The sequence below is a fragment of the Notamacropus eugenii genome, chromosome 1 (genome assembly GCF_028372415.1).
Source record: "Notamacropus eugenii isolate mMacEug1 chromosome 1, mMacEug1.pri_v2, whole genome shotgun sequence".
Taxonomy (NCBI): domain Eukaryota; kingdom Metazoa; phylum Chordata; class Mammalia; order Diprotodontia; family Macropodidae; genus Notamacropus; species Notamacropus eugenii.
In genome coordinates this window covers 329,805,389-329,826,904 of record NC_092872.1, presented here as the reverse complement: position 1 = coordinate 329,826,904, position 21,516 = coordinate 329,805,389, and positions in this window count along the sequence as shown.

Sequence of the window (21,516 nt, the reverse complement as noted above, 5' to 3'; positions counted from 1 at the left end):
TTAGGTAATATGGAGAGAGCATATTGTATTGCCAGCAATTCATTTTTCTGGGCTGAGGAATGCTCGGTGGTGTACACCTTAAAGAATTGCCTGGAAGGGATATAAACCGCAGCCCTATGGTTTTTAGTAGCATCCGTAAAAACAGTGGGTCCCGTAACTGGCTGTAGAGATACAATAGTAAAAGGCATATGGATAGGAAGAACTTCCCATCCTCTAAGCGCTGGGGGGAGCGGAAGCTTTATGGTATTACACATACATAAAAGAGAGGCCCATTCTGAAATCTCATCGGAGAAGCACCTTAAGGCTTCCTCTGATGCCTCTAAATTCAAAATGGGAAATCTGCCAAAAGCCAATAGGCAGCGCTCGGCACCTAAAAGAAAAAATTGGGCGACCATTCGCCATTTATGTGGAAGGGCCTTTTTGTTGCGAGGGGGGTACAGCCACTCCAAAATGCCATGTGATTGATAGAGGCACCCAATGAAAGTACTGGCTTTTAATATAGTGGCATAAATGGGTTGGTTGGGTTCCTGCCGCACAACAGCTGTGGAGCATCTGTTGAGGATGCTCTTGGCTGCCATTAAGGCCTCGGATGTCCAATGTCTGGGTGAAAGCAGAGCGGGATCCCCTCGCAGCAAATCATACAACGGGTATAATTCACCATCAGGGATAGGGGTAACTGCCCGCATCCACTGTATAGCGCCCATCAGCTTTTGAAAATCGTTGAGAGTGGTGAGCTGAGAAAGATCAGTGCTCGGAGGATGGCGAGCAATCCGTCCTTGTTTCAATTCATGGCCAAGATACTGAAAAGGGGGTGTAGTCTGTACCTTGTCTGGAGCCACAGTTAGCCCGTGGGCAGCTAAGGTATCAACCATAAGTTGAGTAAGCGCCATCGTGGAATCCTGACTAGGTGTGGCAATAAGAATGTCATCCATATAATGAATGATAATGGCCTTGGGGAAGCACTGTCTGAGTGGGAAGAGGATGGCGTGGACATACATTTGGCACATTTGCCATCCCTTGAGGGAGCACGGTAAAATGATACCTTTCATATGGCTGCTGGCAATTTTCCGAGGGAATGGAAAAGGCAAATTTGACTCTATCTTGTGGATGTAAGGGAATGCTATAGAAACAATCTTTGATGTCAATAATTGTCATACTAAAATCTCGGGGGATCGCAGCAGGGCTAGGGAGACCAGGTTGTAGCGCCCCCATAGGCAGCATGCATTTATTAATCTCTCTAAGGTCTATGAGCATGCGCCAAGATCCATTTTTCTTTTTTATAACAAAAACAGGAGAATTATAAGGGCTCGTGGTGGGCTCAATGCGGTCCTGCTCCAAAAGGGAAGCAACTATAAAGCGTAAGGCGGTGAGCTTTTGAGGGGTTAGGGGCCACTGCTCAACCCACACAGGGGTCTCGGTTTTCCATGTTATAGGTGGGCTGCTCACCGTCACAGTGGCCCCGGAATGTTTAATTGAAGGTGTTCTGGGGTGGTAAGGTGTAACCCAAGTTGCTGAAGAAGGTTGCGCCCCCAAAGGGCGTAGGCAAGGCGGGTCAATTTCAAAGGCCTAAAATACCCCTGATGATTCTCAAAGGTCCAATTCAAATGTTTAGCAGCCCGTAGTGCCAAACTGGCACCCCCTACTCCAGCAACCTGGGCAGCACCATCGTTCACCGCCCAACTGGGGTCCCATTGGGATGCATTAATAACTGACACATCTGCTCCAGTATCAAGCAGACCCATGATTGGACGCCCTTCAACCAGAATCTGTATCATGGGGCGATCGCCTACAATGGGAGAGCACCAATTAATTTGATGGGTGTTCTGCTCAGGCTCTTCAATCCAAGGCAGGGAGATACCCCTCCCAACGGGAGTCCCTGGGGCAATATTTATAGGATAACAATGCGGGTTAGTCAAATAAATCGTGGAGGACCCGCTGGACAACAATTGAGTATGGACTATGAATGGCACATAGCCGGAGGGTCCCACCACCAAGCGGGGAAAGGGAGCGGGGGGCACATCAATCCCTTCAGTATGCCAAGGCCTTATAACTAAATCATTGTCTGAGGGATCAGTGGCAGATGTGCATACTAAGGTTGTAATTTTTGGAGGGCTTGTTGGTACTGCTGCGGATACGACAGGGGTGCAGAATCCCCGGCTGGGGGGCAGGGACAGGGCCTACAGCCTCCACTGGGAAGACATGTTTCTGGGTTCGGGGGCCCAGGGAGGCCCCCTTTCCCGTTTCCCGACCGAGGTGGTTGAGGCTGTGGCTTAGGGCGGCAATATCTGGCAATATGACCTGGTTTCCCACAGCGAAAACAAGTGGGCAGTGGTCCCACATTAGCGGCAGGGCACTGGCTCTTAAAGTGCCCCATCTGACCACAGCGATAGCATTACCTCTGGTCCTTGGCACCCTGAAGGGCCTGGGTCACCCCTTGGGCCACCGCCATCACCATGGCCTGGTGGGTGTCTTTAGGTGGAATGTCTAACAGCCTCTCTACTATCTCCTCAAGGGAGGCGAGAGGCCCCAAGCCCGCTAGGGCTTGGGAGCATTCAGGACGCAAGCCATCTCGGACCAGCTGAGCTATCAAGGAATCCGTTCCTGGTCCCGAGCCAAGAGACCGCCGGACCGCAAGCTGGACCCGACTCACAAAATCAGTGGGGGACTCGCTAGCCCTCTGCTTTAGCCCTACCAACTTGTCCCTCATAGTCCCCGGGGCATCAATCTTGGCAAAACCCCTAATATGACAATACTGAACTGCAGCCATCACCCGAGGATCGAATTGGAGCTGGTCAATAAGCTGCGAGTATGGCCCTGCCCCTGTTATCATATTCACAGCGTCCTCTGTCTCTGCAATATTGTGTTCCTTGACATATCTGAGCGCCTCTTGTCTAACGGCGGCGCCATAAGCCACTACCTGCCCTGGTGTAAGAATGGCCCCCGACACTTCCTTCCAATCAGCTGGGGCCCACGGCCAAGTGGCTGTGGTATTCGCAAGGAGATGTTTCACATAAGGTGACGAAGGGCCGTATTTGGAGACGGCCTCCTTCAGTTCTTTCAATAATTTGAAGGGCACCGGTCGATGGAAACGGTTCTCGTTTCCCATCGGATCCCGCTCCACAATGACAGGGTAAGCGCCGGCCCCCTCCCACTCCTCTAAATCTATCTCCTGTCCCTCCGCCAAAGCTGCGGATAGGCTCTGAGTGAGTACACTCAGAGGCTCCGAGGGCCCAGACCGCCCGTAGGTAAATGACCGCGCTCCTTGTGATGATTGTGACAAGGACGTGGCGGCTGGGGAGAAGGAGAGGGCATTCAGCCCGACCTCGGGAAGACTGGGAGTTCCCAAATTCCATTGAAACTTCTTCCTGCGAGTTCCCCAGCCCTCTCTTGCTGTTTCAGGGACTTCCCATTCCTTCTTGAGTGTTCCCTCCTCATCAGACTTTCCCTTTGTCTCGGGGGCTTTCCAGGGGACCTTCCACTCCCTCTTGGGTGTTCCCTCCTCATCAGACTTTCCCTTTGTTCTTCCCCTGGGGCTCTAGAGTCCCTGCCTGCACATTCTCTTAACATACCCCATGGATATAAAGGCTTGGGGTTGGGATCATCCTCATCGGATTCCTCTTCTTCTTCTGTCGTCCCTTGAAGGGACTGCCCTGTCTGGGTCTCGCCATTTGATCGCCAGGGGGGACGGGGATCCGAGCACAAAAGTGCGGCGACCACTTGAAAGAACGTAAAGTCCTCCTCTGTTAATACACCCGGTTCACCCTCTCATAGGCAACCATCTGTTGTCCCACTATGTCCCATTTAGCTGGGCGTAACCCACAATGCTCTAGCCAAGGGGAGACATCCCAGATCTTTTCCACAAATGTTCTACAGTCCCGAATGTGGGGCTTAAGCCCATGGATCTTACAAAGCTTATACAGCTGACAAGCAAGTACTCCTTTATCTTTGGGCTTTAAACTGGGAAAACTATTTCCCTGACCCATCCTGGCCACTTCCCAATATTAAGACTGCCTGAATCTTCCCGCAGTAGCGAGGCAAGGCCACTTCTCAATACTGAGGCTGCCTGAATCTTCCCGCAGTAGCGGAGCAAGGTTACTACTGCGGGGCAAGGCGGATTCTCCTCTTCCTACGGCGGTCCCTGTTCGGGCGCCAGATGCCCGGGGCGACTCCCGGGCCTTCGCCTTCTACTTACCTATCCCCGGTCTTCGGACATCTCCGGTCCCTCTCCCGGTTGGGGGAGGGCAATAAACAGGCAGAGCACCCGAAAGGAGTTGCAGTCAGCAAGCTTTATTGCATTTCTTCTCCCCCAGCTCTCGTGGTCATCCCCTTTTATTATCCCCTGTCTCCTCCCCCGTACCTCCCATGGGCGGGCGAGCTCCTCCCAAGTGCCTCCCCGTGGGTGGAGCCAGCCTGTTACCAGGGCCATCCCAGCACCCCACAAGGGGGCAGGTTCGGACCCTCAGGCATCTCATGGTCCTCACGGGGGACCCCGGTCCAGAGCTGTCCCCCAACACAGTTGTGTATACTTCTCTCATGCCAGGCAGAGCTGTCAGTGAACCAAGAAAAACAATGTTCCTCAAGAGCTAAATCTTCACAGACAAGAGGATCATTGGTACCATAGAGGAAACAAAGGATTGGGGCTGACATTGGAAGTCAACTTTTGGTAACATCATAAACTATTTGTGAAGGGCACTAATGCCTAAGTGATCCAGACTCCTATAATCTTGAATGCATCAACTGCATTTAATAATAGATTCAGTATGCCCAACTCATACTATTAAAGGAACCATGTTGCATCAAACCAAATCAAAATGGGTAACTGTGGATGAAGTGGTTGTTATGACCCTTTGTCATCCATTCAGTAAGTAGCAACTAGCTGCAAATAACTACTTTAAAAAAAAAAAGTGTCTACTTTGGAATTTTATGTCTCAAGGTATCTAATGGTTGTCTAATCTAGCAACCTCTAGGTGTCTGTCAAAGGCTTCACTCAGTCTAATCTTTATGGACAGGGCCCTCTAATCCTTTATATATTTGGCACCACTTTCTCTTTCCAAGCCACAATGATTTGAGTATATAGCCTCAAATCTTCCTGAGATCCAGCAGTTGGAACCCAGTGTCTCGGGAGAACCTTGACTCTTAACTTCCTTCCAAGGTACTTAAAATCTGAATGCAAAGTTTTGGGTGGCTCAGAATAAACAGTTGTGGTGGGGCAATGATCATATGAGGAAAGGGCTTTAAAAGATGTTCTAGATATTGGTGGGGCAAAAAGACCTATATTGCTCTGGTAATTCACTGGTATAATTTTACTTACACCCCCCCCCCCCCGAGGCTGACGGTTAATCATCTTATGCTTCAAAAGCCATACATAAAGCTCATTACAAGAATTATTACTTTCCATTAACTCAACATAGTATTAAGTCTCTTCCTATCATCCCCAGGGGTCCTATTTGCACCACCTAGACAGGTGCTGAGGTTGTCCCAATCTCTTTCTCCAATTTTACCAATTGATTTCCCCCAGTGTAACTGGTGGTCTGAGCAAAAAGTCTCATGGCTAAAGCCTGAGATTCTTTAGATGGGGCTTCACCTGGGACAATATCTAAATAGGTTTGAAGTAGGCTGACTATGAGGAGGACAGAGGGTAAATTCCGGGGAGCATACCTAAAACTCATCTCTTTTTGAAATTTTACCATTTCTTTCTAAAAGATTAGTCTTTCCTTGCTTTATTTTACTACAAAACTAACTGCAAAGGGAATTCATCCTTATGGGGCCAAGTATGCAGAATTCCTCATTTCATACACCTGAAAAGGGACAGTCAGTCAGTTAGACAATAAATATTTAACTACTTACCATGTGCCAGGCACTGTACTAAATACTAAGAGTACAAAAAAAAGTAAAGACAGTCCCCTATGCCTAGAGTAAAAACTGCAAGATCAAACACATGGTATGAGTCTTCTTTGCTATCTGTCCTTCACCTGGTATTCTTAAGTCTTTGGTCATTAAAGTTGGCAATAAAAATTTTTGAATTATAATTCAATTTTAAAATATACTTTAAGATAAAAGTCAAAAAGTAAAAACTAACATGAAATAAAATTTCTGACCACATAATCAAGCAACAAATATTTATTAAATATTTATCACATACCATGTCTTCACAGTTACCTCTAGCCATTTAGTTTCTACTCAGGCCATCAATTTTTATTCTCTCTCTAAAGGAAAATTTATCTCTATCCTTGGAACCACCATGGGATGTGATAGGCTATCACTGACCTCCAGTCCTTCACAGCATGTCCCAGGACATCTCTAACTGTGCCAACCTCTTCCCTCTTTCCTTTATAAGTTGTCTTCTTCTTTGAAAGCAGAGATTGCTGACATGCTTTTATTTGTATCCTCAGTGAATAAGGAAAATTTTAAAATATTTACATACTTCATGGCACATAGTAAACAATAAATTATCTCTTTCTATCTATATTTGCTTATTCTATTTCTTATTTATCTAAGACAAATACATAGGACTGTGATAAGTACCAGAGCTACAAAGAAAGGCAAAAAATAGTCCCTATCCTAAAGGAACTTCCATTTTTGTGGAAGAGATGACATATAAGTAGGTACATATGAGATACATACAGATTAGATGTCATGTCACTTCAGAAAGGAAAGAACTAGCAGGTGGTGAAACATAGAAAGGCCTCCTGCAGAGAGTGGCATTTGAACCCAGCCTTAAAAGAAACCAGCTACTTGAAGAGGCAGGGGGAAGGAAGGAAAGCATTCCAGGCATGGGAGGACAGTTGATCCAAAGGTATGATAATGGAGATGGAGATGTTGTGCAAGAAGAAGAGTGAGTAGGTCAGTTTAGCTGGATAAGAAAGTTTGTTTAAAGGATGAAGTGTAAAAGCATTGATCAGATAGGAAGGAGGCAGGTTTTAAAGAGCTTTAAATGTCTCATAGAAGACTTTTTATTCAATCCTAGAGGTAATAGGGAGCCAGTGAAATAGAATGGATAGTGGGAGGAGAAAAAGGAGGGATGCATGTGTGTGTGTGTGTGTGTGTGTGTGTGTGTGTGTGTGCAGACATGATCAATCATACACTTTAAAATAATCATCTAGACAGTTGATTGGAAGATGATCTGAAGTAAGGATGCATTTAAGGTGGGGAGACCATTTTGAAGTCTTTTACAATTCTCCAGGTGAGGTTGATGAGGACCTGAAGTAGAATTGTGATGTGTGAATATTGAGAAGGGAGGGATGTGAAGGTACAAATAACAAAATACAGCAACAGGTTGAACATGTAGCATGAGTCAGAGGGATGAATCAAGGATGACACTTACATTGCAAACCCAGGTGACTGGGAAGATGATGGCATCCTCAGCAATAACAGAGAAATTTGGAAGAGTGGAAGGTTTATAGGCAAAAGACAAAGGGTTTTATTTTTAAAGTGTTGAATTGGAGAAGTCTATGGGCTGTCCTGTTTGAGAGGTTCAAAAAGCAGTTGTCAATGAAAGGACTCAGGAGAAAAAGCAGGGCAAGATTCATAGGTTTTAGTATATCTTCATAGAAATGATAATTGAGTCCATGAAAGCTGATAAAATGTCCAAGTGAGATATTGTATCGTTAATGTACTTTTGCATAATGGGAAGATCTTTTCCATTCATTAATAAGCCCGTGACTTGCTTGAGTCACATGGAAGCCTGAGTCACATAAGTCTGTGGTGGAAGGAGCTTGTTGAATGGCTGGAACATGAAGAGTGAAGAGCTGAGAGGAAGTTGGCTACAGCAGTTAGAGCTGAGGGAGAGAGAAGAAGCAGGCAGAGAACTGTGAGTGTTCATTTGTGGGAAGGCTCTAGCAGGGGGGAAGGTTTGGGGATGGTAGTGCCCCCCTACATTGTTACTGTGTATAGATTTGGCTTTCTGGGTTTGGGATTCAATTTTCTGATGCTTAAATAAATGCTTTGGTTCTGTCTACCATGTGGAAAGTCAGTTAATTTTGCAATTCAGAATTACGCTGTCATATTCATAGCCACCATAAGTGTGGTGAATATTGCATTGGTGCTGCAGATACAATGGAAAGCAAAGTCACCCATGATTATTAGAAATAGTATGGATGAAAATCCAGCAAAAGAGCCTGAGAAAGAATGATTAGACATGTAAGAATAGATCCTAGAGGGAGCAGTGTTACAAAAACCAAGAAAAGAAAGATCTAGGAGGAGAAAGTGATCAACAGTGGCAAATGCTGCAAAAAAGTCAAGGGTGAGTACTAATAAAAGGCCATTAGATTTGACAACAAATAGCTCATTGGTAACTTTGTAGGGAGTAGTTTCAGTTGAAAAATGAGGTCAGAAAGCAGAATGAAGAGGATTGAGAGGAGAGAAGGGGAGAGGAAGCGCAAGCACTGAATACAAGTGGTTATTTCAAGGAGTTTGACTGAGAAGGGGAGGAAAGCTATAGGATGAGATGGTAGTGTTGGTAGTAGTGATGGTAGTGGTAGTATAATCAAGAATGGCTTTTTTAAAGTTGGAGACATGAGTGAGTTTTCAGGTAGCAGGGAAGGAGCCAGAAGATAGGTGTAGTTTGGGAATTAGAGACTAGGAATGATAATGAGAGCATCTGCTAGAGAAGGTGGAAGGAATTGGGATCAACAACTCATGCAGAGGGGTTAGGTTTGGCAGTAGGGGACAATTCTTCCTTAGAGAATAGAAGGAAGGAGGAAATAACAGGGGGAGGGAAGTCCAAGAATGTGAGATCAGAAATAAGGGAGAAGGGACAGCTTTTCACAAATGATTTCCATTTTCAGTGAAATTTGAGTACAGGTACTCAGCTGAGACAGTGAATGGAGAAAATACAGTGGAAAGCTACAAAAGAGATTAGAATGTTTGGAACTCACTTTGAAGAGTGGCACAGCAGTACACTCTGGCAAGAGGATTGCCTTTTTGCCAGGAGGGCTGATTTGAGATCAGATAGCATAAAATTGTAGCGAACTCAATCATCATGGTCATGATTTCCTCAGACTCCATTTGTTTTGAGTGAAGGAGGGCTGTGTAGGTCACCAGCCTCACTTCTTCTCCAGAGCCATCTGAATCCAGTGACCAGATATTCATCAGGATGACTGGAGATGAACCAGGAGGAGGCAATTGTGGTTAAGTGACTTGCCCAAAGTCACACAGCTAGTGAGTATCAAGTGTCTGAGGTGAGATTTGGACTCAGGTCCTCCTGACTCCTGCACTGGTGCTCTATCCACTGCACCATCTAGCTGCCCTGGTCTGGGAAATAACTAAGGGGTAGAGGGAATGGAAGTCATGATGAAGAAGGAGGATAAGACTGTAGGACTTTAGGAAATGTGAAGGATGGAATGAAAAAAAAAACCATACTCATATAAAGGGATTTTATCCTTTAAAGAGAACTTTGAACATGAAAATAGATCATTTATGGAAGATAACTAGATCAAAGATATTGCCATTTCTCAGTGTCACTGAGGCAGATTGGAAGAGTGGATCATGGGAGATGGGTAGATTGAAGTACTGGGAAATTAAGATATTTGAGAGAACATCAATGTCCATGAAAAGTGCCCTACTGTACTTTTTCTAATGCCCTAGAAAAGATTTGTGGTGGAGATAAAAACTGTGAGCCAGGCACTAAACTCATTGAGAAAGGAGGGAACATGTCCTTGAGGTTGGTAGATGGTGGTACTACATTTTGGATTATTTGAATTTGAATAGTATGAACCTCAAAAGAGTAGAAATCTTCTGAGTGGTGGTGGTAGGGGCTGAATCTGGAAGCATCAGTGGATAGCAAGTAGAATTTCAATCCTTCCCTTCCCAAAGCAGGACCAGTTAGTTGGAAGAGGGGTATAGAAGTGTGTAGCCAATGTTAGAAAAAATGAGCTGGGGAGATGTCTAGGCAGACCCCGCCACAGCAAAGCCAAGCAGAACCACCAGGATGGACTGAAGCAGAAGCAGCAGTATGGAATCTCAAACATATCAGCACATGATGGGAGGCCAGTGGAACTGGGTGAGAGAGAAGCACAGGACCCCTAGTAAAAGCATCAGTCACTCCTGAGACTGTCAGACCACAGATTAAATGTTTGTAAGTCACCTACTTGAACTTACAGGAGACAAGATAACAGAGTGATCTGTAAGTGCTAGTACCCTCTGTTTGTTGACCTTGAAAAACTCAGAGAATATTTTCCCAGGAAAAAGCCTGGAATAGTGGGATCAGCCAAAGGGGTAAACAGTCTCTCACCTTGAGAGGCGAGGAAAGTCCCTCTTGCAGTGGCTGAAGGGGACCAGTACAGGACTGGAGCTGTTCCAGACAGCCTCACCTAAGTAAACCAGGAGGAGATCCTGAGCCATAGGGCTGTGAAGTCCATAAGTGCTAACACCAGGACCCCAGGTACACCTTAGCAAAGCCAGGCGAATTGGAAAGACACCAACACAGAAAGGGGTTCTCCAATTGCTGCACCTATGTGTGCTCTCGCTAAAGGGAGGAGACCTCTTTCAGCCAGATTACCCCTTCCCCACACCTCATGCAGCAGGCTTCAGGGTGACTCTGTGAAAACTAAGAAAGACTTCACCTGGCCTCTGCCAGGCACACCAGCCAACTCAGTACCAGGTAAGTTGCAGCATTCTAGCTTCTAGCTGAAAGAACTAGAGGCCACAAGACACAATGCCTCAAGTTCTCAGCACAAGAACCATGGGATAGAGCTCCCTGTGCCCCAGAAGCAGAAATGCACTTTAAAAGCCAGGAAAAAGTAATCATCTTGAGCAAGAAGCAAACCAGAAAACCAAATACCATAGAATCTTACCATGGGGACAAAGACAAAATAAAAATACAGAAGAGGTCAGCATTGAGATTGTACTCACATCTGAAACCTCAGAAAGGAATATGAACTGGTCTCAGGCACAAAGAGCATTCTTAGGAGAGCTCAAGAAGGATTTTAAAAACCAAATTAGAGAAGTAGAAGAAAATTTGGTCAATGATTTTAAAAATATGAAAAAAAATCAATGAAGAAATAAAACGGAAAATTGGGCAAATGGATAAGACAATGCAAAAGTTACCTGAAGAAAACAATCTATTGACAATAGAATTGGACAAGTAGAAGCTAATGACTCTACGAGAAATCAGGAATCAGCCAAACAGAATCTAAAGAATGAAAAAATAGATTAAAATGTAAAATATCTCATTGAAAAAACAATTGACCTAGAAAATAGATCCAATAGAGAAAAATCTAAGAATTATTGGTCTACCAGAAAACTGATGAAAAAAAAAAAAAGCCTTGGACAATATCTTCCAAGAAATCATCAAGGAAAACTACCCTGAAGTCCTAGAACATCAAAAGAATCCACTGATCACCTCCTGAAAGAGATCCCAAACTGAAAACACTAAGGAATATTGTTGCCAAATACAGAACTGTCAAGTGAGAGAATACTGCAGACAACCAGAAAGAAACAATTCAAATATCGAGAAACTACAGTCAGAATCACACAGAACCTTGGAGCTTCTACATTAAAAGATCCAAGGGACTGGAAGATGATATTCCATAAGGCAAAGGAGTTTGGACTGCAATGAAGGATCAATTGCAGAGCAAAACTGAGCAAAATATTTAAGGCAAGGGGCTGTACATTCAATGAAATAGGGGATTTCCAGATCTTCCTGATGAAAAGACTGGAGTTCAATAGAAAATTCGACCTTCAAACACAGGTTTCAAGAGAGGCATAAAAAAGTCAATAGGAGAAAGAAAGAACTTGTTATTCAACATGGTAAAACTGTTTATATCCCTATAAGGGAGCACGGTATTTGTTAATCTTGAGAATTGTATATTTATTATGATATTTAAGAGGGATATATATAGCTGGAAGGAGTGAGTATAAGTTAACAGATGTGATGATAAAAAAAATGTGATATAAGGTTGTGAAGAGATTGTAACAGGAGATATGAAAAAGAGGAGGAAGAAAAAGGCAAATCACAACGCAAAACGAGGAACAAAAATATATTATAGTACAGGGAAAGAGGGGAGGGAGATGAGCCCTGTTTGAGACTCTCATCTGATTTGGTTCAAGGAGGGAACTACAAAGTCAATTAAGTATAGAAATCTAACTTTCCTTATAGGCAGTAGGAGTGGAAAGGGGAAATAAAAAGGAGGGGGGCTGATAGAAGGGAGGGAAGACTGAGGGAGGTGGTGGTCAAAAATTAAAACTCTATTTTGGAGGGGAAGGGAGAAGGGAGAACTAAAAGCATAAACAAGGGGAAATAGGATGAAGAGAAAGAAACAGATAGTAATCATTCCTGTGAATGTGAATGATATGACTTCTCCCATAAAACAGAAGCAGATAGCAGAATGGTTTAAAAATCATAGTCCAACAATGTGTTGTTCATAAGAAACACATTTGAAACAGGGGGATGCACACAGGGTAAAGGTAAAAGGTTGGAGCAGAATGTATTATGCTTCAGCTGATGTAAAAAAAGCAAACAGGAATAGCAATTCTAATCTCAGACAAAGCAAAAACAGAAAAAGATCTAATCAGAAAAGATAAGGAAGGAAATTATGTACTGCTAAAAGGCACCACAGACAATGAAGGAATATCATTATTAAATATACATGCACCAAGTGGTATAGCAGCCAAATTCTTAGATGAGGTTAAGGGAGTTACAGGAAGAAATAGATAGCAAAACTGTACTAGTGGGGAACCTCAACCTCCCCCTCTCTGAATTTGATAAATATAACCTCAAAATAAACAAGAAAGAAGTTAAGGAGGTGAATAGAACTCTGGATAAGGTAGGTATGATAGATCTCTGGACAAAACTGAATGGGAATAGAAAGGAATATACCTTTTTCTCAGTGGTACATGACACATGTACAAAAATTAACCCTGTACTAGGGCATAAAAACTTCACAATCCAGTGCAGAAAGGCAGAGATAGTCAATGCATCCTTCTCAGATCATAATGTAATAAAAATTGTATGTAATAAAGGGCCATGGAAAGATGGACCAAAAATTAATTGGAAACTAAATAATCTAATCCTAAAGAACGAATGGTTTAATGAACAAATCATAGAAACAATCAATAACTTCATTCAAGAGAATGGCAACAATGAGACAACCTATCAAACCTTACGGGATGCTGCAAAAGCAGTTCCTAGCAGAAGTTTTATATCATTGAATGCCTATATAACTAAAATAAAGCAGAGATCAATGGATTGGGAATGCAGCTGACAAAGCTAGAAAAAGAACAAATTGCAAATTTCCTAGTACATACCAAATTAAACATACTGAAAACTGAAGGAAAGGTAGCTAAAGCTGAAATTAAGACAAATATTGAACTAATAAATAAAACTAAGAATTGATTTATGAAAAAAACAATAAAATTGATAAGCTTTTGGTCAATTTCATTAAAAAAGAAGAAAACCAATTACTATTATCAAAAATGAAAAGGGTGAACTCACCTCCAAAGATGAGGAAATTAAAACAATAATTAGAAATTACTTTGCCCAACTGTATGCCCATAAAATTGAGAATCCAAGTGAAATGGATGAAAATTTAAAAATATATAAATTGCCCAGATTAACAGAAGAGGAAGTTAAATACTTAAATAATCCCATATCAGAAAAAGAAATTGAGTAAACCATCAGTGAATTCCCTAGGAAAAATCCTCTAAAGCCAGATGAATTTGCAAGTGAATTCTGTCACACATTTAAAGGACAGTTAATTCCAATACTAAACTATTTGGAAAAATTGGCAAAAAAGGAGTGTTACCAAATTCTTTTTGTGATAGGAATATAGTTCTGTTACCTAAACCCGAAAAAGCCAAAACAGAAAGAAAATTATAGACCAATTTCTCTCATTAACATAGATGCAAAAATTTTAAAGAAGCTATTAGAAAGAATACAGCAACTTATCATGAGAATAACACATTATGATCAGGTAAGATTTATACCAGGAATGTAGGGTTAGTTCAATATTAGAAAAACTATCAACATTATTGATCATATCAACAACAAAATAAAAGAAACCATATGAATATCTCAATAGACACAGAAAAAGCTTTTAACAAAATACAACACCCATTCCTATTGAAAACACTGGAAAGCATAGCAATAAATGGAGCCTTCCTTAAAATAATAAGCAGTATCTACCTAAAACCATCAGCAAGCATTATATGCAATGGTGATAGCTAGACGCATTTCCAATAAGATCAGGGGTGAAGCAAGGATGTCCATTATCACCACTGTTATTCAATATGGTATTAGAAATGTTAGCTTTAGCCATAAGAGAAAAAAAAGAAATGGAAGGAATTAGAACAGCTAAAGAAGAAACTAAGTTATCACTTTTTGCATATGACATGTTGGTATACTTAGATAATCCTAGAGAATCAAGGAAAAAACTACTTGATATATTAAACAACTTTGGTAAAGTTGCAGGTTACAAAATAAATCCACATAAATCATCTTCATTTCTATATATTACTAACAAAGCCCAACAGCAAGAGATAGAAAGAGAAATCCCATTTAAAGGTATGGTATACACTATAAAATATCTGGGAGTCTACCTGCCAAAACAAACCCAGGCACCATCATCTGTCTACGAGTATTATCCTCTTTTCCATTCAGTAATTAAGATATTGATCACAGGAAGGAAGTCTTTTAAATCCTTGAGGTGAATGACCAAAGAACATAAAACAGTTTGAGAAATTTTAATAGAAAGATATAACAAATATTAAACTATTAACATCAAATTATATTCTAGCATGCAATAAACCTCTTCATTTGAAATTCCAGCATATGTGACCTCAAACTATCTTGGGGGACAGAGATATCTGAGGACATGGGTGGCCTTTGCTAGTCTGGATATTTCTTTCTCAAAGCTAAAAATGGCTTGGATTCAGAGTAATACTAAATTATTTCTAACAGGCTTGTATTTAAAGTGGAGAGCACAACTACACACCCAAACAGATATAGATAATATGCATATATATATATGTGTGTGTGTGTGTGTGTGTGTGCAGATAGATAGCTATAGATATATCTTTAACAGTTAAATAATGCCATCTTGAATTTGCATTCTAATGTTTAATAGAAGTTTGCATGGGTCTAATACCACTTTCCTTTGAAAGATTTGGAAACTTGTGTTAACTGATAGAGATGAGGGATCTTTTAAATTATTTTTAGAATCCTCCCCCCACCAGGAACAATGTTGTCCAGCTTAGCTGCTCAGGCTCACAGAATCTTACTAATTAAGAAAGGCCAAGTTTGTTGGACATATAGGAACAGGTACTTTTGCCTTTCTCTGTCCATTTTTGTGTATGTAGTTTCTTCACGCATTTATTACATATGGTAAGCTTTAAACCATATGGATATAAGCCCTTCCTTTAACAGTTATAAATTTTCAAGTCAGAGAGTAAACCAATTTTAGCAGCACCAGACCACTTGTGATTCTTTGACGGGGGCTCTCTTCTACTTTCTCCTTAGCATTGGGCAGCAGAACTGGGCAGCAAATCACCTAGCAAAGTGGCATAGTGCATAAGCAGGAGCTTAATTGCTCCCAGCTGCTCTGGGAATTCCACAACCATGTGGCTTTCTGTTTCAGAACTCAGTAAAAGCAATATTTGGTATTTTCTTCACTTTGTTGGCAGCTTGTTTTGTGTCTATGAATCTGCAAAATCATTGGATATGTTACAATAAAGGGATGTGTGACCATGAGATCCCAAAGATCTCTCCACCATTTTAAAGTTCTCTACCTCATCCTCAGTAGATCCTTCTGGCCTTGGCAGAGTGCTAGAACAAAACTGGTCAATGGACTCTCATGTCTCAGTCTGACTAACTTGTGCCCACTGAATCATCAGTAATGGGAAATGAGGCTAATGTCTCTCTCTGTGCTAAGAAAAAGATGAAGTTCCCTGTTAAAGGGAAGGAGTTGAAAGGAAGTTCCTGTGAATCACAAAACTTTGAAAATAGATCCTCCATCTTGCCGACAAAAGTCAGTAATGTGTCCAAATTGGGAAAGCTTGGAGGAATGTCAGACCAGGAAACAAAGCACATAAAAATGTCTCTATCCTAGAAAAAAAAAGCCTGAATTTGTATCTCTCTCAATAGAGAAATGAAATGATAAATATTTCAGTGATAATGCTCTTTGCTGGAATAAATACATGCTTTGTGCAACATGATTTGTGTTTTTTGTTTCACTTAAAAGTACTATTGCTATTGTATCATGCTTCATTGAAATATTTATATATATACATATATAAAATATATAGATAGATACACACATTTATGACTATTACTTTTGCTAGTAAGCAATGTCATGTATGAATTATTGTTGTATTTAAAATGCCATTTTGTACTCCTAACATTGGTGTATGTGCATTTGCTCTACTCTTGAATGTGATATATATTTGATTATTGAATGAAATTGATATAGATACTTGACCTTATGTATTTTGTTCATGTATATATCAACATTTACACACAGACATACATGTATACATGTGCTATGTATAGATTCTCTCTCTCATCCCCACTCTTATCCCTTTTCCTCACTCTCTTCTCTCTCTTCCTCTCCTCCTCTCCCCTACTCTTCTCTTTTTTCTTTCTCTGTCTTTCCCCATATGTATACAGTTATTAGATAAGGATTATTGTTTTCCATTTTGAAAGACACTATACTGAGACATAAGACTGCAACTAGGTAGGAATATTTTTCTCCATCTTGTAAGAGAATAAAGTGATGTACAAACTTATCTACATAAAACCACTTGGCATAGTGTCTGGCACATAGTAAGCTTTATATAAATGTTAGTTATTAATGGACACTAATTAATTAATGATATATACCTATATATTTTTATTATATATATATATTTTAATATGTTCATAGTGTATGTATGTATATATAAACTATATATATGTATATGTGTACATAATATCACTGCTCACTCAAATAATACTCATTTAAAATATTTTGTTGTTGCTGTTTCAGCTCTAAATTTATGAGATTCATCAGAGGAGTTCCGTCATAAACTTGGTGAGCTTGTTGGGGGTGAACTTTCATTTAGGACTTTGATTATATCACTGTGTAGAGAGTATGACCAATAGAAAAACTCATTGAATAAATTTGGGGACATCTACTAGGATGTCCATTAATACAGTAATGAAAATGACTGGTTTGGTGATTGTGAAATATCTCCTTCCTGGGCTTGTAAAAATGAATTATGAACTTCATTATTTTTTCAATAGACCTATAAAGACCAGAATGAAGGTCACCCTGATGTACTGTGGCCTGAAATTCCAAGGGAGAGAGAAAAAGAAGTGCAACAAGCTCATTTTTACAGATGATTTTTCTCATGCTTGCAAACTGCTAAACTGTGTGTGTTACTGCTAATGATTTTCAATGCTAAACTGTGTTATTTACTGTTCAGATAAAGAGAAGAATACCCAGAGAACATGAAGGTGAGGAAAGAGATATATTCATAACTTTTATATTTAGACAAAATATTATCTCTGGTTAAGGGCTCAAAGCTATAAGAGTTGTTGATTCATCTGTCACAGGCAGGAGAGAATACTTTCTCAAGGACTCTTCTAGGCAAATGGATCATGAATGGGAGCTATGGCTGCTTAATTGGTTAGGTTGACTTTGAGATAGGCATCTACCACTTTTCTCATTTTCTAGGACTATTTTGAGAAGAAAGCCATTCCCTTGAAGAAGTGGCTACTGGAATAGCTGGAGAGAAAGTGATGCCCAGAAAACATTGATAGCCTAGTCTGTATGACAGGAGATAATAAAAGTGACTGGCAGTCTTGAGCCAATGATAATCAGATCAGTATAGCACCGCACTAGTGTTAGTCTAAATTTGGACAATAAGGTGTGGGGAAGATTCCTTTTCAGGTTGGACTCAAGGGTCACTGATGTCACACAGCTCTAGTACTGAAACTCTATTTCTGACTAGAATGTGTCTAAAGTCTCTTTTTGCTCCAGTGTTGTATGTTACCAATAATTATTTTAATACTATGTTATCTAAATAAGAATTATACAAGTCCCTATGTAAAAATGAAAGGCAAAGAAGTATACCCCATTTCCTTCTCATCAGGTAATAGTAGCTTCAAAACTAGATATTATTCAACTTTCTTTGAAGCTTTGGAATCTTGAAAAGGGACAGTTTAACTGTCAATGCCTGAGAATATGAATTTTAATTTAGACGTATGAGAAGAATGAGGATGCAAATCATTTTAAATGTGATCTGTGAAGAGATGATAAAATTATTATGGTAGCCACAAGTTCTTGCTGTCAAGTAAAACTGACTGAGCTATGGATTTTTTTTAAATTTCCAATTACATATAAAAAATTTTAACATTCATTTTTAAAAACTTTGAGTTCCAAATTCTTCCCTCCCTCACTCACTGAGAAGGCAATATATAGGCTATACATTCACAGCCATGCAAAAGTATAGCTCCATATTAGTTATGTTGTAAAACAAATCATAGACTCCACCTCCCAAAAAAACCCTAAGAAAAATAAAGAAAATTTAAAAAAATACTTTTCTTTTTTTCACTTTCCTTTTATTTATTTATTTTTAATTTTATTTTAATTTATTTATTTAACTTTTAACATTCATTTTCACAAAATTTTGGGTTCCACATTTTCTCCCCGTTTGTCCCCTCCCCCTACCCCAAAACACTGAGCATTCTAATTGCCCCTATCACCAATCTGCCCTCTCTTCTATCATCCCTCTCTGCCCTTGTCCCCATCTTCTCTTTTGTCCTGTAGGGCCAAATAACTTTCTATACCCCTTTACCTGTATTTCTTATTTCCTAGTAGCAAGAACAGTACTCGACAGTTGTTCCTAAAACTTTGAGTTCCAACTTCTCTTCATTCCTCCCTCCCCACCCCTTCCCTTTGGAAGGCAAGCAATTCAATATAGGCCATATCTGTGTAGTTTTGCAAATGACTTTCATAATAGTTGTGTTGTATAAGACTAACTATATTTCTCTCCATCCTATCCTGCCCCCCATTGCTTCTATTCTCTTTTTTGATCCTGTCCCTCCCCATGAGTGTTGACCTCAAATTGCTCCCTCCTCCCAATGCCCTCCCTTCCATCATCCCCCCCACCCTGCTTATCTCCTTATCCCCCACTTTCCTGTATTGTAAGACAGGTTTTCATACCAAAATGAGTGTGCATTTTATTCCTTCCTTTAGTGGGATGTGATGAGAGTAAACTTCATGTTTTTCTCTCACCTCTCTTTTTTTGCCTCCACTAAAAAGTCTTTTACTTGCCTCATTTATGAGAGATAATTTGCCCCATTCCATTTCTCCCTTTCTCCTCCCAATATATTTCTCTCTCACTGCTTAATTTCATTTTTTGAAGATATGATCCCATCCTCTTCAATTCACTCTGTGCACTCTGTCTCTCTCTGTGTGTGCATGTGTGTGTAATCCCACCCAGTACCCAGATACTGAATAGTTTCAAGAGTTACAAATATTGTCTCTCCATGTAGGAATGTAAACAGTTCAACTTTAGTAAGTCCCTTATGACTTCTCTTTGCTGTTTACCTTTTCATGCTTCTCTTCATTCTTGTGTTTGAAAGTTAAATTTTCTTTTCAGCTCTGGTCTTTTCATCAAGAATGCTTGAAAGACCTTGATTTCATTGAAAGACCATTTTTTCCCCTGAAGTATTATATTCAGTTTTGCTGGGTAGGTGATTCTTGGTTTAAGTCCTAGTTCCTTTGACTTCTGGAATATCATATTCCACTTCCTTCAATCCCTTAATGTAGAAGCTGCTAGGTCTTGTGTTATCCTGATTGTATTTCCACAATACTTGAATCGTTTCTTTCTAGCTGCTTGCAATATTTTCTCCTTGACCAGGTAACTCTGGAATTTGGCCACAATGTTCCTAGGAGTTTCTCTTTTTGGATCTCTTTCAGGCAGTCATTCGTGGATTCCTGGAATATTTATTTTTCCCTCTGGTTCTAGAATCTCAGGGCAGTTTTCCTTGATAATTTCATGAAAGATGATGTCTAGGCTCTTTTTTTTTGATCATGGCTTTCAGGTAGGCCCATAACTTTTAAATTGTCTCTCCTGGATCTATTTTCCAGGTGAGTTGTTTTTCCAATGAGATATTTCACATGATCTTCCATCTTTTCATTCTTTTGGTTTTGTTTTGTGATTTCTTGGTTTCTCATAAAGTCATTAGCCTCCATCTGTTCCATTCTAATTTTGAAAGAACTATTTTCTTCAGTGAACTTTTGAATCTCCTTTTCCATTTGGCTAATTCTACTTTTGAAAGCATTCTTCCCCTCATTGGCTTTTTGAACTTCTTTTGCCAATTGAGTTAACCTATTTTTCAAGGTGTTATTTTCTTTAGCATTTTTTTGGATCTCCTTTAGCAAGGCGTTGACCTGCTTTTCATGCTTTTCTTGCATCTCTCTCATTTCTCTTCCCAGTTTTTCCTCCACCTCTCTAACTTGATTTTCAAAATCCTTTTTGAGCTCTTCCATGGCTTGAGTCCGTTGGGTGGGCTGGGATACAGAAGCCTTGATTTCTATGTCTTTCCCTGATGGTAAGCATTGTTCTTCCTCATCAGAAAGGAAGGGAGGAAATACCTGTTTCCCAAGAAAGTATCCTTCTATAGTCTTATTTTTTTTCCCTTTTCTGGGTATTTTCCCAGCCAGTGACTTGACTTCTAAGTATTCTCTTCACCCCCACCACACCTCCAGATCTGCCCAGCCAGCACTTGGGATCTGAGATTCAAATGTTGCTCCCCAGCCTCAGGGCTTTTGGTGGGGGCAGGGCTGTTATTCAGTGTGAGATTAAGTTCAGGTGCTCAGGTGGGGGCAAGGCCACCATTTGGGGGCTCAGTTCCCTCAGGGGGTTTATGCAGAGACATTCAACAATGGATCCAAGCTCCTGCCTGCTTGGGGAGCCCTTGTCTGTTGCTGCTTCCTGAGGGGGCCTGAGTCATGGAGACACCCCGCTCCCCTCCCAGCAAGCCAAAAAGACTCTCTCACTCACTCCTGGCACCCGTGGGTGGAGGGACCCTCGCGCTCGCTTGAGATTCCGTCCCTGAAGCCTGCTCGGATCTGCTCCTCTTGGTGCCGTGTGGCCAAGGCAGGGCTGGGCTTGGCTCTGGGTCTGGGACATGATGGACCTTTTGTGGCAGGTTTTCAGGTCCCTATGGAACAGAAATCTTGTCTGCTCTGTTGTTCTGTGGCTTCTGCTGCTTCAGAATTTGTTGGGAGTTATTTTTTACAGACATTTTATGGGCTGTGGGTTCAGAGCTAGCATATGTGCTTTCTCTTCCACCATCTTGGCTCCTCCCCCCTAAAAAATACTTTTCAATCTGCATTCAGACTCCATCAATTGTTTCTCTGAAGGTGGATAGCATTTTGCCTGATGAGTTATGGATATTTCTTTATACTCTTCCCACTGAATATTCTTAAAGGGATGACATTCCCTTGACTTCTATTCCTCCTTCCCTTACTTTTTGTGTGTCAAAGGTTGAAGTTTTGTCCAAGGCCTCTGACATTTGAACTGTCATACCTT